Raw genomic sequence first — 13,249 nt, 5'->3', positions numbered from 1 at the left:
TTCACCTGCTGGTTATTGGAGCCCCACATGAACTTATGCTCATGAATTAAAAAAGTATTCACTTGTATGAGGGACAGGTTCACAAACACCTGATTGCGTCAGTAACTTGACAACCCTACTTTGTTTGGTCTCTGTCAGTGTTTGCAATGGTTTAATGTCTGGACAACGGAGTGGTCGGGCAGCTGCTCGAAAATCTCGCCTTTGGAGAAGACTGTTGGTTTCACACTCGAAAAATTATTAAAAATTAAGATATAATAAGAAATTAGTATACCCCAGACACTGCTATACAATGCTAGCCCACCCCAACAGTTATGCACAAAAATAAAGACAAATACTGACCAATACTTCATTATATTACACATTTTCTTAGTTGACAAAAATTAGTAAAACAAGCAAACTGTAATTTAATGTGTATTGTCAGATGACAACTGCGCTTGAATACAAACTAGACACATGCAGGCGATGTGAATACATTGATTTGCAGTTAAGCAATGATTAATGCATGAGTTAATGCAATTTCCTTTTATTTACTGAAAACAACAGGAAGCCTGAATAAAGATAAATAAATGAATTAATTAAACCATCACAATAAATGAAAACATATAGAAGTCCATACGAAATAAAACTTAGTATATTCAAATATATTTTTCTAACAAACTGTCACATATTTACTGCTATCTCAACACAGCTGTGGCAATTCTGCAGCTTTACTTTGATGAAGCACCTAAGTACTTTGTTGGATATCCTGTATGTAACCCAGGCTCAAAAACAGTTGTAGTCTGAGGTAGTGATAAAATAAATGCAATTTTATTAAACAATAAATTAACATAAAGACATTTCTAAATGAAAAAATGAAGATAAAGTTTTCTATCAAAGATTATTTATTTACAATATAAATAAATACAAAGGAAAATATATAGCACTAAAGAAAAAAAACTAAAGAAAAAGTTTTTGCAGTAAACTTTATTCTGATTTGAACCATTGAACTGCACTACACAACTGGGCAGCCAGTTGCGTGTAAGTAGGTCACGCTGACTCCGCCCTAGGCAGAAGCTGCTGGAAAGGGGAAAGATAGAGAGCATGAGAACTGAAGCATGAGTTTGGATTTTTTGAGAGGTTTATTTGAGAAATACACCTGGAAGATAAAACTGTAAGTTATTTTGTCATTATTTTCTTGAGAAATAAAATGTAACAGATCTTAGTAGAACTTAACTTTTGTTTTTTATCTACGTGCTGTTTTCGTGTTGAAATCCTATGATGTAGGCCATCCGGTCATCATCCGGTGAAAATCTGAAAGAGGATAAAAATATATTGTTGTTAAATGAGGGAATCAGTGAGTTTTGTATGATTATTTTGAGTATATATGTGAAAATGTATGATTTAATACTATGTTCATGTGTTAAAGGATAAATGTTCTGTTTATATTGAATAAATGTGTGTATTATATTGAAGTGGATATGTATAAAAGTTTAAAGTGTATTTATAATGAGAGATGCATGTGAAGTATACATTGATTAAGTGTGTATCCTGTGTGTTGTGCACAGGCCAGTTTTGTTATCTGAGAAATCAGATTCTGGATAGGGCTGAAGATAGGGCGGAGGAAGGAGAGAAGAGTGAGGAAAATGTCTTGTCAGACATTTAGTGCTATTTAGCATTTAGCATTTAGCTATTGTGCGCTCAAGTTCATTATTTCAAATGTAGGCGCGCAGTATGTGCGCTCTGGAAGCGCCGCGGTCGCGACTTGCATGCAGTGCGACGCGCTCGTTTTTTCCAGGCATTTCAAAAACATTTTAACTTTCAGAATGACACAAGCGCAGCATGCAGGTCATGTGACAATAACCTACGTGTCTAGCGTTTTCCACGCGTTTTTAGGCGTGGCATGTGAATGGCCCCTAAAACATGAAAAAATATAAAATATTTATCGCAACACACATTGTCATCGCAACATTAAACAATGTCACCGCAACTTTTCCTCACATCGTGCAGCCCTAATTCTGGATCTCTTTACTGTGGACTGCATTAATCTGGAACTTCGAATGTGCATAGTGTGAGATGGCGAGCCACCATGAAACACCTACTTTTCTTCTGTTGATATCTGCGTTGCAATTTCTACAAATTGTTTCACTGGATTATTGAAGGTTTGATTATTGAAGCACTGGAACATTCATTCTAAGGAACTGAAGAAAGAGGATTATAAGACTCATTTGAACTGATATACTTGAATTTTTTTAATTATACAAATTGTTACTCTACTTTTAGAGTTGGTTTACATTCTTTTATATTCCTTTTGTTATAGTTTGTTTTTGTTGTGATATTGCCATACTCAAATTTGCTTTTCTTTGGTAACAATTATAAACACAACATACATAAATAATTACATTCAAACTATATATATGTGTGTGTGTGTGTGTGTGTGTGTACCTGGTAAATATCACATGGTGGGGACCAATTGTCCCCACAAAGATAGGAATACCAGTATTTTTGTGACCTTGTCAAACAAGCTTATAAATCAAACAGAATGATGTTTATTGAAAATGTGAAGTAGCAGAAAGTTTTCTATGATGGTTGGGGTTAGGGAATGGGGTAGGTAAGGGGAATAGAATATACAGTTTGTACAGTATAAAATGCATTACGTCTATGGAATGTCCCCACAAAACTTGGAAACCAGAATGTGTGTGTGTGTGCGTGTGTGCCATTGCCTTCTATGAACCATATTGTCTTCTGATCTATCTGGCCTAAACGTTAAAATTGTAGCATACGTATGTATGTTCTTCTCCCCCTACTGGACGCACCAGGAACAACAAGGTCATAAAACTGCCTGGGCTGTATATCTGCCTCTGGCCGTAAATCTGCCTTGCTCCAGGTCTGCAGCCTCCCCGTATATAATGCAAGTGTATGGGACCCCCAGTTGATGCTTCAAAAAACACACAAAGTGAACATGATGGTAATCCAAACAAACCCACAAGACATCAATTCATCATCTGTGGTTGTGTGGATTAATGTTTTCGCCTTGTGTGGTTTTTAAAGTGTCAACTTTTGGGGTTCCTTACACTTGCATTAAATGAACTCCGAGACTAACTATTTTTCTAAAAATATTTGTATGTGTACATCTGAAGAATAAATATGAGCAAGCATAAGGGTGTATTAACAACACTGAACAATGACATCAAATAATAAAGAGAGATAAGTTAGAAAGATAGCTAAGTTATAACACTCTTGAACATATCTGATCTTCTGGAAAAAGAGCAGGCCAGCTTTTCACAATCTGGCTTATAGCAGGCGTGGACTCCACCACTTTTTTTTATCTTAGTGCAAAGGTAAGGTCCATCTTCTCTTTCACAAGTCGTCCATTTGGTGTTCCTTTTTTTGGACTTCATTCACCAAGACTTTGCGTACATCCTCGAGGCCTGTATTCCATCTGGAAAGTTGGGTAAATAGTTGAGTTCTTTATATTTTTGTTAGCTGGTTCTCTTGGGATTGAATGCCATCCACCCTTACCAGCATTCACCGCAACATCAAGACATCCTTATTGTATGAGCTTTGATCGGTAGTTAGCCATTTTATATTTTTAAATATTCTTCCAACTAGTAAAGCGACTGGTTGAGCCTTTTACCTGGAGACAGGGATGCTTGTTTATCAATGCTGCTGCAACACTTTCAAACTGAGCATTGTTTGGGTATGGTGTGAAGTCATACATGCTCTCTGCCAAACTTTCAAGGATCTCATGTTTAAGGTTTTTTTGTTACTTTAAGGCAGTGGTCTCAAACTCCCGGCCCGCGGGCCATTTGCGGCCCGCCCTCCCCCTCTCTGCGGCCCGCGTCACCTTTCAAAAATATAACATAATCTGGCCTGCAGAAAAATTTTCATTTACTTTGTTTTATATTCGTTTGATTTTTGATTTAAACGTTCTAGTGTTCTTTCACATGTCGCGTCTAACAACACGTTAAAACGAGTCAAAGCATTTACTTGTGCTCGGGAGCGGAAGTTGCCCTCCGTGGCGTGGGTCGCGTCACCCGTTGCTACGCAGCCATGAACCACGCGCTCCGTATGTCGAGGATAACGGAATGCGTGATCGGATTTTAATTCCTCAACTGAACCTCGCATCAATCATATCATTGTCACAATGCGATCAGTTAATCTGGTCGGGACTTTGTAGTGTTTGTCCAGAGAAGATTTGTTACTTCCAGGTGGATATCAGCTGTTACTCAGAAAAGATTGAGCTGCGGTGGGGTTAGTTCACATCAACAAGTCACAGCATCTAATGGAGACACCGCATAGAGAGGCAGAGCGCTAGATGTAATGCAACACATTTTAAACTACAGATAAGAAAAGAGCCATCAAAGTGCCCAGGTTAAGAAAAGAGAAAAGATGTGGAGAAATGTACAGAAGATTAAAGTATGTATACTGCTATATATAATGAAGTATAATATATTATCATGTAGCTTACTATTCAACTAGCTTATATAGCATGGACTACCCATTCAAAAGTTATGGGATCACTTTCAATTATTAATATTTTCCCACATATAATAGAAAATTAATTAAAACTGAAATAACAAAGAACATAATGAAGTCAATACTATGACTGAAAACAATCCAAAAAAAAAAAAACTAAACAGAAACACGTACTGGTGGTAATTTTTTATAATAGTTTATAAATGTATACAGAAATTTAATTTGTTAGTTCAGTGCAAGGTTATAATAGGTCTTAGTTAAGATAAGGTTAAGAAAAGATTTACTTACTTTTATAAAGTAATATATATTAAAAAGATAAAACCACTGCTCATATTTTTTTAAGTATTATCATACATTAAATAATAGAAATTAAACATGACATTTACAGAAATATTGTTCTTTTTTGAACGTTAAAATAGCACTGCGGCCCCCCGATGACATGTCTGTCTTAGAAATGGCCCCAAGCCAGTTTGAGACCCCTGCTTTAAGGTGTGTTCCATCCTAAGATACAGCAGATTTGCATGCCTCAGTCTATAATGCATGTCAACAGAAAAGTTTGGGACATCAAATAGCTCTGGCCACTGTGTTTGTTGCTCCTGCGATGATTGTGAGGATCTGTGTATCTCATGTACTTTGGTTGTCATCGAAGCTTTCTGCAGATGCTGAGACAGGTACCAGATCAAGTAGCCTACAGGGATGACTTTGATTGTGTTTTTTATCTGGAAGATCTGCAATATCTGACAGATTGCATAGCTTGTAATTAAAGTCAGGATCTTTGTATTGGAGAGTGCAGTTGTAATCAAGTCCCAGCAATTTTATAATATTGCCTATCAATTCCTCCACTGTAGCTGGCCCCATATTCAGTGTGACCTTTCTTATATCTGTCTCAGTGAGAATGAACCTTAATGTCATCTTCTGGTCTGCCATCACTAAAACAAACAAACAAACAAACCAAAAAAACACTAATAATAAGCATGTCCTCATGAACAGATAAGTAGGAAATTGAGCAAAATGAGGTATAGGGGAAGGTTAAATTCCATAAATATTCCATACAGACGTAGTGCATATTTAAGTTTTGGGCATTGAAAATAAAACGAACTGAAATGCGACCATTTAGGCTATGAATGGCTGCATCAGCCACACTCATGGCTGTTTAACACAGAATATAGCGCCTGAGGGTCACATGAAATTGTCTCCAAATCTGTATGCTGGAAGAGGAAAAGCACCATTAAGCTCATTTAGCTACACCATAGACAGAGAGGAGTTAGTGCTGTCACAGAGCTCAAACTATCTGAAATGCTCATGGTACCATGCAGTCATCTCTTTGCAGACAAAGAGAATCTCTGAGTTGATTGCCACAATCTTTTTGATCTGCTTGAATTTAGGGATCATCATATCAGCTCAATATCTTATTCCATCTTCAGAGACTGAAGGTGCAACAAGAACTGGTGCAAGCTAAGGAACTCTCTGGCAGAAAATTTGCTGGACAATCTCAGGGAACGATTTGATCAATTATGAAGTAACCTTGTCCATTTTGACTGAGGGCTTAAAAATGAGCTTGAGTCTAAAAAGTAAGCCATCATTTTCTGATGCTTTACAGCAAGTGTAAGCTGAAATTGTGAGCATTTGGAATTACTTGCTTAAAGAATTTATGCTTTTCTTCAAAGTGCATCATCCAGACATCTGAAAGTGGACCAAATGCCTTAATCATCTCAGGGTAATGCTCAATGAAGTGGTGTTTTGGGCGTAATCTGAAATCAGGGAATGTAGTTTGCAGCAGTTCCCTGTTTTCTAACACTTCAAGAAATTGTATTGACTCTTCAGTGTGCTTTGTTGCCACTACCAACTCAACAATGTCTTTGAGGAGCAACAGAATGTTCAATGCATTGTCTCCTTCAGGCACTTTATGGCCAATAGGAAGTGGGAGGAGTCTGATTAGAGCCCAGTTCTCATGGCCATGGTCTGTGGAGTCATTAAAGGCATATGCAAATGTTTTGATAGCATGGTTCAGTATTTCTAAGCTTTTCTTAGAAATCAGATCTGAAATGCAGAATGATAACTCAACAGGAACAATCCCTTCCAAATGGTCATGCAGGATATCAAGGGGGTACCCACGAACAACATGAAAGTGCTCCAGGCTGTCTGTCAACACACATTCTCCTTTCACACCAACTCTTTAGCTAAAGTGAGATCTTGACATACCTCCTGTGCTGGTTGTGACTTTCCTTAGTTCCGGGTTCAAAAGTGCCTGAAGAGACTTCTGTGTCTTGGCTGTCACTCCTCGTCGCCAAGCAAAACCTATGGAACTTGTGCACTGCAACGCTCTCAAAGAATCCTGCCAAAGAATGAGCAGCAAAGTTATCAGCAACCACATATAACACTAGCTACGTTTACATGGACACTTTTTTTAATCAGAATAAATCAATCAGATTGATGACTCACAGATTACATGAACGCTAAAAAATGTAATCTGGTGGATATGTGCATTTACACGACAGAATCGGTTTTGATCTTTTGACATGCGCACAGTGCACGAATACGCGTTTCCCGACGTTTTACCATGTGCATAGTATCAGCCACTTTCTTGTCATTTCTTTTCCTTTTTTTGTTTTAAAAATGTACCTATTACAGCTGCTTATTAGGAGACGACGAGCGCATTATGATGTGTGCTGTGCTGCATGTATTTACCATGCAATTTAAATGCCTCTTCCCGAGCCAAGAACAAGGTGTCTGTGGATGAGGGTTCGTAGCCAGGACTGGTGGGACAACGTCGTCTTGCACCTCTTCACAGACGAGGAGTGGAAGGAGAATTTTAGGATTACAAGACAGTCATTTATGACACTATGCTTAATGATGGAGGGGTACATGGCACCTGATGATGTTACAGTTAGGGCACCAATACCACTTACAATGCGAGTCGCAATCATCTATAAAACCACAGTCAAGAAATTTGTTTATATGTTCTGTAAGGGCATGGTAAAGCGACCGATAAAGCAGCTGATCCGAGTTCCATATGAAGAGGAAGCACTGGAGCTTGCCAGGTGGTTTCAGAAATTACATAACATTCCTCAAATAATGGAACTGCTGCGGAGGCTGCATATATTGTAAGGGTTGATTGGTGGAGCTTGTCCCTGGAAATGTTGAGCTTGCTGTTGTGGAAGTATACATCTGAGACCCTCAAATATTTGTCCTAACAGATCTTCAGTTGAGCGAGTGTTTTCTTCAAGAAACCTTGAAAGTAACATCTCATTCCATTGTTGATTTCTCTCTTGGGGATGTTTAATTCCATCCAAGAAGGATCTTTGTTCAGCTGACCAAATGTGCATTAGTTTGGCATATCGAGATGAAGGTTTTGCCTGGATTAAGAAAAATATGCATTATTCCCAGTTAACCTAATGTAAAGGTTATATTACTTACAGACAAAATCTGTCAGATCTTAATAAACGAATAAAAAAGTAAAAGATGTTCTTATTGCATAATCACAATAAAATAAGGTACAAAATCCAAAATTGTGTAAGTATTCATTTTAAAATACACTAATGTTTACATGTAAGTTTAGATGGGCATTCTAACTTTGTGTTGGAGAAATCACAAACAACATGTGCTTTTCAGCACTTGTTCAAACTATAATAATGCATTTAAATCACTTTTAATAATAGCATTTGTCGAATGTACAAATGTAAATCCTGATAATTAAAGTAAATGCACTGTATCGAAGTTATATTTACTCATATTTAATGATTTGGTAAGAAGCTTACTCTTTTTTTTGCAGCGCTTGGTAGAGCATGGGCAGTGCCTTCTTCACCTGTCTCCTCTTCGGTCTGCATAGAGCTACTCGTTGCCGCTTCCTTCAAGTTGCTCTCAACATCTACATATAAAATTTACTATTAATATCTGCTAATCCTATGACAAACAAATGTACATGCTGTGTGTATATTTTTGAACAAGTTACGCTTTGTTAAAATTAGAGTCCTCGAGGGAGTTTTTCCACGTTTGTGGAGTAGGTGCTGGTCTCCTGTGGATCGGCTTTCACCATTGAGGACGTCACCAGCCCCACTCCTGACCCAAAACCCAGCCAGCCATCACCCCATTACATGGAGCTGCTTGAGCCCACCGTAGATGGAGAGCCAGAGCCCATCATGACTGAGAAGCCAGCACAGAGGAGAAGGACTGAGCAGTGCTTGTGGAGTTTGAGAACTTGGAGAGAAGCCCCAACCCACACCACCACTGCTGATGGTAAGCTAATGCTGGATATTGGCACTATAGACTTGATGGATAAGAATGTAGACTGTCTACTGCCATCTCCACTAGCCGCATCCAGCTCACCATTGTATTCAGTGGCCCTGTCCAGCTCACCCTCATCTCTGTTGATACCAGCCAACCTCCCTCTCCCTCCTCCACGGCCACTATTAGCCACATCTGCAGCCCTGGTCTGCTTTCACCAGAAGATCTCTCAGCTCACCCTCAGCATGCTATTGCCATAGGCTCCGCCTTGGCTTCCAGCTCCCTCAGTCATTCCACATGCTTCACCAGGCTCCCTCATCTCTCCAGCTCTGCCTTGGTCAGTCGTCAACCATCTGCAACTCCTGGGCTACATTCATCTAGCTGTGCCTCATCACTCTGCCCCTATGTCAGGCTTCTCCTTCTCTCCAGCTCCACCTTCATGCTCAGTCCCTCTGGCTCCGTTGTGTTCTTCCAGACCCCCACCTCTGTCTTGGTTGCCAAAGCCATCGACTCCACCATGGCTCCTCCCTCCTTCCACTCCTCCATGGCTCCTGATGATGGCTGAGGTCTGGGTGGCCCTGCTCAAGGGCCCATACTGGACTGCATCTGTTTTATTTCTCCCAGTAATCCGTCCACCTCTAAAACACCCTCTTGCTATACATTGCTCTCCACAGTGCAAGGATATTCTGATTGCATTCTCGCATTTTAAAAAACTAGGGCAGTTGTAGCCTAGTGGTTAGAGAGTCGGGCTTGTAACCAGACGATTCGAGTCTCACGGCCGGCAGGTTGCCACTGTGGTGCCCTTAAGCAAGGCACTTTACCTTAATTGCTCCATGGGTGTTGGGATTGCTGCCCACTGCTCTGGGTGGGTGTATGTTGACTACTTGCAGTGCTTCTGTTCACTACTCTCTGGGATGGGTTAAATGCAGAGGTCACATTTTGAGTATGTCTTTGTAGTGAACAAGAAGAGCCAAGTCCCATCAGTGAGAGAGCCGAATCTCCAGCCGCAGACAGGGGCAGTACATATTTGTATGTGGCACACGATGCGTCCAATCAAATGGGAAGACAGACTAGGATTATAACATTATGTGAAAGAAGAAAGAGGGATAGATGCTCCAAAAAGCCAGTTAGTGTAGTGAGGCCAGGTACACAGACCAATAGAGAGAGGTAAGGAGCCAGATTTGACTGTAAGTACGTTGGGAGAAAGTTTAGGTATTTACCAAGAAGAAGAAGAAAATTAAGTCATGAGTGAAACTGAAAAAGAAGCAGCATCTGGCTGCATTTCAATAATATTGGAGACTGCAAAGCTGAGTGCAGAATGTGTAAAATAAAAATATCAATCAGAGCAGGGTCAACAACAAACCTGCACAGACATCTAAGAACCACCCACCCATCTGTGCAGCTGGAGGAGAGAGAGCAAGCGAGCTTGCCATCCACTGACCCTGAGACAAGTACTTCTGCTGCAGCATCCACTGCCTTGCCAAAAACTGCAGGTAAACTATGACCTTCTGCAAGTTAAACCAAGATGAGTAAATTCATTCTAAAACAAATGACCCCAGCCAAACAGAGGCGTGTTAATGAGGAGCTGGCTAAAATGATAGCCAGTGACTTTCAGACATTTTCCATAGTGGAGGGCAAAGGATTTAAACTTTGCTCCAGGCCTTTAACCCCACGCATGTTCTCCCCAGTAGAAAAACCTTGTCCCAAACAATTATTCCACAACTATATGGCACAGAGTGTGAAATGTGGCAAGACAGAGTCAAAAAAGCTTCAGCTGTTTGCCTGACAACTGACTGCTGGACATCCAGAATGACATGGTTATACATGTTTGTAACTTTATTGAAAACTTTAAAGGGGGGGGGTTCAATGGTATTTCAAGCATTCTAACTTATTAACACAGTAATAGAGTTGTTTCCTCGTGCTAAACGTAGGCAAAGTGTAAAAAAAGCATTTGGGCATGTTACAGAGTATTTCTTGTGCCAAATGCACTTCGCCAGGGTTCGTACAAGTTTCTGAAAGTTTTTTTCGATTACAGTTCCAACTGACATTTCAGGGGTTTTCTATATGTATCACTTCATTATATGGGCACTTCCCCCGGAAAACCCCGCCCACCCGTCAATCAGCGGGAGATGCTAGAACTTGCAAACATCTTATCACGCGACACAGCTTTGTTTAATTTCAAAACTCAACAATGGCATGAAAGATGAAGTGTGTTTTTGGATGTAAGGAGAAGAAAGTCAGCCTTATGAAAACAATGTATACAGTTTATTGTCTGGGGTAGGGGCGGAGTTTTGCTTGTGTGTTTGATGCGCTGGATTTTCCCAACCGGTATGCATGCGGTAAGAAAGACTTCTGTCTTATGTTGGAAATAGGCGCGTGCATATTATATAAATAACAAAAGCCATAAAAAATTTGAAGTGGACCCACCTCCCATGTATGACACACACAATAAACCTGATGATTAAAGATGCATTGAAAGTGGTACAATCAACTGTGGACAAAGTGAATGCCTTGGTAAAGTTTTCCACAAAAGGACAGCTGCCACAGAGAAGCTGAAATCCACAAAACGCCAGATGGGAATGCCAGAGATAAGGCCCAAACCAGAGTGTGCTACAAGGTGGAACTCAACATTTTATATGAGTCAAAAGATGCCATCACCTCCACCCTGGCTGTCATCAACGCTCCTGTTAATACTTTAAGTCAAGAGGAATGGGAGACAATGAGCTCGTTTACATGTACACCAATAATGCAATTATTTCCAATAATGCGAGTAAGGACTTAATCGCAGTAAGATGTTTACATGACTGGAGCTAACCTCTTCACTCCGGTTTACATGCAGTTTTTATTTTCGGATTATTCACACATAGCCCAATGCAGAGCACAAATGATGAACTCACATATATGGTCCACTGTTTTAATTTACTTACGTTAAATGACAAAACACGTTGTTATGGATGTATTTTATTATCCGGTGCCGTGATGCAGACAGAAATATTATGACAGTGCCTGTAAGGGCGTTCACATTAAAACGATATAAAAATATAGTTTTAAAAATCGTTTTATATTAAAGATAATAGCAGAGTTCACACAACAAGTATAACGATTTTGGCACATGATGAACGATAAACCATTGACAGCCAATCAAATCTATTTGAACTTGAAGTGCACGCACACTTAAATGCAGTAGAAAAGCTCATTCATTGCTGTCTATAACATAAAATTACCTCAGGTATCCAGTGCTGATACAGTTGCTGTGAAATTCATACTTAATGCTTTTTCTACCACACTGACTACGCCAAAAGGTAAGATGATATTACACAAACTACTACATTCATTGTTTAGTTACGCGAAACGCAGCAAGTTGAGGACATCTGCTGGTTTCCCGCTGTGTAAATGCAAGAACAGCATATTTACATATTCAGTGACATGTAAACAATTGCAAAAAAAGTTTTTATTACAAGAAATATTCAATATTAGGTAATGCCACGCTCGTTGAGTGAATTAGCATGAAGTTATCATTATGATGTGATCACTAATATATTTATCATTATAATTATCGTTATAATGTCCCTTAAAGCTTTTATACACTGCTGTTGTGTTATTTGAGATGTTTCTGGATGAAGGCAGAATGCTGACAGCGAGTCGTGTTGCCAGAGTTCATGTAAAACTTTCTAATGTCAAGTTTAAAACGAATTTGGGCTAAGGGTGCATGACAAAAAACACGCGCACTTCAGTTAGTACGGTATAACTGTGATTAAAGCGTTTACATGGACGCATACTGGGATTATAAACGGCGTACGCCACCTCTTTTAATGCGATTATACTTACTGCGATTATGAGCTTAATCGCATTATTTTTATCGATTTATTGTGTTTACATGAGGTAAAGTATATTCGCAGTATTGACAAAATCCCATTATAATCGCATTTTTAGGGTGCATGTAAACGTGGTCAATGAAAAAGGTCTGCACCATTCTAGAGTCCTTTGAGGAGATGACTGTGGAGATAAGTGCAGAAAGGTCCCTTGAACAATTTTGTTTTCTTGCTTTACTACTATACAGTTAAACATTGCAGTAAATATACTATTTATAACAAACAAATCATTTCTTAATTGTAAAATGCAATGTTCAGCATTACAAACAAAGCCTAATTTTCATATTTGCAGTTTTCTCTTTTTCAGCTATGTCACAGCCTCCAAAATGTTTCCTCCCTGCAAGGGTCTGCAGCAGGTAACAGCCCACCACCAATGGAGTGTAACAGTGGATAAAGTAAAGAAGCTGCCCACCACTCTTTGTTCATCCCTGGACAGAAAAATTCTGAGAATGGAGTACAACATTGTGCTTTCCGAAACCACTGCACTTGACCCACGACTGCACTTCAAAGAATAACTGCAGCAGCAAGATGCAACTGCCTGTCAGCTTCTCCATCAGAGAGCCAAGAGGAAGAAGTTCGAGCAGAGGCAGGTTCACTGGAACCACAAGCTTCTGCTTTGTGGAGGCTCTTTGATGAAAGAGCAATAGGAGACACTGCAAGGAGAAATCCCACAGCTGATGCTGTACTGGAGATGAGGT

This window comes from Misgurnus anguillicaudatus, chromosome 20 (assembly GCF_027580225.2).
Source record: "Misgurnus anguillicaudatus chromosome 20, ASM2758022v2, whole genome shotgun sequence".
Taxonomy (NCBI): Eukaryota; Metazoa; Chordata; class Actinopteri; order Cypriniformes; family Cobitidae; genus Misgurnus; species Misgurnus anguillicaudatus.
The sequence above is the reverse complement of the archived record's forward strand: the minus strand, read 5'-3'. Positions refer to the sequence as shown.